The 4963-nt window shown below is 45.7% G+C and overlaps 1 pseudogene; it reads left to right on the top strand.

The window, feature by feature from the left end:
- Positions 1-4596: 4596 nt before the first annotated feature.
- LOC136662754 (5S ribosomal RNA) lies at positions 4597-4714 on the top strand (annotated as a pseudogene).
- Positions 4715-4963: the final 249 nt, after the last annotated feature.

Here is a 4963-nt window from a genome sequence, read left to right on the forward strand (position 1 = left end):
TGGAGAGAGAGAGAAAGAGTGGTTTAGATCATGTCCATTACCTGTCAACAAATAATATTGCATGCAGCTTTGGGAAATGAAACAAACTCATTGGCTTTATCCAAAGCATTCTAGCTTTAATTCTGCTTGCTGTCAGTCAGGGTTATGTCCTCATTTGCGGGGAAGGAGAATCTGTATGAAATTCAGTGCTAGGCTCCCTTTGTGAAAATAATCATGGTGCATTCTCTCTGCTCTCTGTTGTTTCTCATGGTGTCTGCTAGGATATAAATTAACAGAAAACGGGGCTGCTAATCATTCAATTTTTTTTTCCTGAAATATATCCAAAGAAGGGGGAATAGTCCTTCCCCAAATATTTAAGTCCAAGGCAGGACCTCTAACTGCATAAGTCCAACTGGGCCATATAGAGAACTCCTGTAATCTCTGATATATCTTGTTGCCTTCTCAGAATCTCATATCTCTGGGAGTCAAACTAGCTATATTGTTAAACATGTCATTATCTTTTGATCTCCCATCTTTTTCATAAAATAGAAGCTGGAGGAAAGGGTGATCTGGATTGGGACCACAGCGTGGGGAAAAGGAATTAAACTCTTCACTCCCATGTTATTTTCCTGGTGGAATACCCCCTCCCCACCTGGGAGGAAAGCACTGACACCAATGACAGTTTCTCTTCTTGGGCAAATAGAGACTATGGGGGGATTCTTAGTGGAAGCAAGGGGTAAAAGTTTCATTCCTCCATATATGTAAATATATGTTTACATTCACCCAGTAAACTAGTCCCTTGCTGTGCTGCAGTGATGACCAGACAGATGATGGCCAGAGGTGTTACTACAGCCCATCTGCCCAGCCAGGTCATGTGATCTGGGAAGCCAATCAGACTAGTTTCTGTTGGTAGCCACACAGATTCCATTGCCTCAGTTTCCCTTCTTTCCTTCCAGACTGTCACCTTTCAGATTCTGGCCACCTGCCTGACCTTACTTACTATGTAACCTGCTACAGTCCTTCCCTGCCTCCTCAAGAAACATACCTGTACATGATGCTGCTCATGGAGCGTGGCCAAGGGCTGATACCCAGCTGTGTTTCCTTCAGCTGGGTGAATCGTGCTGTGGCACCTCCAGCCACTGACCACTGTCTCCCCAGCTCCTAACCCTGATGATGCCCATGTTTTACTCACAGAAATCCAGAGTCAGGGAGCTGTGCAGAATATCAGGTGTGTGTGCTAAGAGGCAGCTCTTGCAGCTCCCTTTGCTAAGATAAGCACTGCTTTCTTACCATTTTCTTTCCTTCTTTTCTTTGTCTGCTTTTACCCACTGGTCTAAAGCATTGAAGTCTGTGCAAGAATGCCAAAATGCCAGACACAAAGTGCTCCCCACAAGCCCCTTTTATCTCTGTTTGATTCAAGAGAAATGCATGCATGTCACATTGGCTGTATTTTGAGAAACATTTTGAGTTAATTCATCTCCATCTCAAGTGCCCATCAAGTGCTTTCCTCAGCAGCTGGGCTGCCAAGCTATTCAGAGTGGAGTGTTCCTTTCAAAAGCTCCATTTGGCCCCCTCTCTGGGAGTGAAGCTTTCTCTGATGTTAGCTGGGGGGGGGGGGTGAGGGGAGAGGGAAACTTTGATCTATGCCTTTAAATAGGATGTGCAAATGATTGTGCCAAGTTGGCCTGTCCTTATAAGATTACTTTATAGTTCTACAAACCATAGAAAGCAGGAAGTGGTCACTGGCAGGGTAAAGAAATCTTGGTTTAATTCCTCTTAGCCATCTTGGGAGTAGTTTGGGAGGGCCACAAAATGGGGAATGTGGAGAAATGCACCTGTCTGAGCTGGCTTTGGACATATAGTTATATAAGAGGTCTGGTCTAGAGGGTAGAGCCTCCATTTGCCTGAAGATAACATCCGCAGGTCGCCAGTTCGAGGCCACCAGCACCGTGTGACCTTGAAGCAGCTGAAAAGCTGAGCTGAGTTATTCCATCTGCTCTGAGCATGGGAGGATGGAGGCCAGGATGTGAAACCAGATCAGAAAGAAACATCTGAATGTTGTGGTTTCTTGAAAGATAGAAACCTTCTTTCAAATTGTAAAAATCCCTACGGGGATTTAATTAGCCTGCCTATGTAAACCGCCTTGAATAAAGTCCGAGGAGAAATCTGAGGACCAAGAAAGGCAGTATAGAAATACCTGCATTATTATTATTATTATTATTATTATTATTATTATTATTATTATTATTATTATTATTATTATTTTGCATGCTAAGAATCAGAGCTGATATTCAATTTTGGTAATTTATACAGTAACCCTTTATCCTGCTGGGAAAAAATGAAGGCAAAAGAGGATGGCAGAGGATGAGATGGTTAGATAGTGTCACGGAGGCAGTGAACATGAATTTGGACAAACTCCGAAAGTTAGCGGTAGACGGGGGGCCTGGCGTGCTGCGGGCCATGGGGTCATGAAGAGTCGGGCATGACTTAATGACTCAACGACAACAACCCTTTATAGTGGGTCAATAGTGTTCCTGTCTGTGGTAGGGGAAATTGACTAAAGGCTCAATCCTGACTTGTGCTGGAGCAGGCAGGCCAGCGGGCCGCGCTGCATTCAGCACAAGTTTGGGGCTAGAATCGGCACAACCCAAGGCAAGGGAAAACTCTCCTTTTACCCCATGTCGCACTGCATTGGCCCCAATGGGTCTACTTGGATCTGAACCACCTCAGCAGGTGGCACAAATCTGAGCAGAACGGAGCAGCTGGAAGCTGCGCTGAACCATTCAGAAATGGAGTAAGGATCCAGCATAACTGCCAGATCCTGGCCACACGTCTCGCTACCTGCCTGCCCTCCCCTGGGAACGTCCACTGCCCACCCTCCCCCACTCCGAAACACCGCCTTCCCACTTCCTTCTCACGCTCCCCATGGCCCCCCCCCGACCACTGCTTCGGCCAAGCTTGGCCGATTCAAACTTACCCTGCCAGGCATGGATCTGGCACAGATTCTGCTCTCCCCAACTCTAAAGTCAAGGCACTGGGAGGGAGAGATGGAAGGTGGTCTCAGAAGGCAAGGAAGGCCTCTCCTCTCTCTTGGGGGAGAAGGGGCAAACCAAGAGGGGTGAGAGAGGGAGATGCTGCCAATGCTCTTGGAAAGCCCAGTTATCAAGCAGACCACACTTTCAGCAGTGTCACTTCTCTTGAGGCATAACTTTGCAGGCCACCTCTCAGTTGCTGAGCAGCAAAGTGATGCTGTGGCAGAAGTGGTGCTGCCGAAAGGGTGGCCCAAGTGAAAATTGTGCTCTTCCAGCCTGATAATTGGTCTCTCTAATACCTTGAAAATATAATCGAGATTTTCACATTTTCTCTGCTATCGTTTGCAGCTAATGAGTTTCTATTTGAGAATAAAGTGCACATTTCTGGGCAGCAACTGTTACCCTGCACATGCCCAATCTTGTCTGATCTCGGAAGCTAAGCAGGGTCAGGCCTGGTTAGTACTTGGATGGGAGACCGCCTGCGAATACCGGGTGCTTAGGCTTATACCATAGTCTTTTGAGACTGAAGGTTGCCAACCAACCATCTGCTTTATGGCATCACTTCCTGCTTAATGATGTCACTTCCAGCCCTCAGCAGATGCCATAAATGCTGGTCAGTCCACAATATGAGTTTGACATCCTGGCTTAAAGGGTTGCAAGCTTTCCACTTCTCCTATCAGCAGTCCTGGCAGCAGAATGATTAGGGAACGGTCACTCAATGGCAAGTTCAAGCCCAGAGTGCAGGTGTTTCCCAACATCCTCATCTGAATTTCTCCCAAGATTTTGGAATTTCAGATTATTTGTCCTTACTTCCAAGGTTGAATCCTTTCCAAACCCTTCATTTGTTTTGGCTTTATTTCTTAACTTTTTTACAGGATGGTGTGTGTCTGCCTGTGTGCAAATTACAGCTTTCAGTTTCTTAAATTCAGCCCCCCCCCAACACATACACTAGGAGATTATCAACGTTGAATCATGAAATTGAAATACACATCCAGTCGCACATTCTGTGGGTTTTTCTGCACCCCTGTGAAACTGCAGCATCCGCTCAGTCCCGAGTATGTATTTGAAAAATAAAGAAGCTCATTAAGTATTGTTAGTGAACACCTGTGGTGGTGATCACTGAAAAACCCCTGTGTGCTACAGCCTGCCTGTATGGTAATCACATTTACATATGCTACACCAGTCTCCTAAGCACCATTTGAACTCTGTATCTCAAAGGAAATACATATGTATGATTTGAAAATAGCTGATGGAATAATTGCACATTTAAGTAACTTCTGTTTCCTTGTTAACAAAGGGGAAAAAATCATTATATTATTACTGCTAATAAGTAATGGGAAAAACATCATTATTTATAGAGATCATTTGTACTAATTTCACTCCTCCTGTATGCTAAGGAGCCATGGATTTCACTATGGTAGTGAGCAGAGCATTCATTCTTAAGGGGCATTGGCCTAATTTTCAGTTGTCTTTGCAGCAGATTTGTCAAGTTGGTTTGTGTATGTTGTGCCAGGAATTTACACAGTGCTTCAAAAAGTAGAATAAGCAAATAAGGCCGGATCAACCCCAAAGAGTACTAAAGTTCTCCACAGCAGCTGTTACCCGGCACATGCCCGATCTCGTCTGATCTCGGCAGCTAAGCAGGGTCAGGCCTGGTTAGTACTTGGATGGGAGACCGCCTGGGAATACTGGATGCTGTAGGCTTATACCTTAGTCTTTCGAGAATGAAGGTTGCCAACCAACCAATGTGCCATATAAACTTCCCCTCTCCCTCACTGTCAGAGCCATTCCTGGCGGCGAGAGCAGAGTGGAGGAGATGCCTCCATGTTGCTTTTACAGATGGGGAGGGGGGGCAGCCTACCTGGCCTACTGAGGAGCCCTGCAAAACTTAGTGCTCCTCCTGTAGCTAGGCTACTGCCCCAACAACCTTACAATCTAAATTTCAACAGGAG

The sequence above is a fragment of the Tiliqua scincoides genome, chromosome 11, assembly GCF_035046505.1.
Source record: "Tiliqua scincoides isolate rTilSci1 chromosome 11, rTilSci1.hap2, whole genome shotgun sequence".
In the NCBI taxonomy this organism is placed as follows: Eukaryota; Metazoa; Chordata; class Lepidosauria; order Squamata; family Scincidae; genus Tiliqua; species Tiliqua scincoides.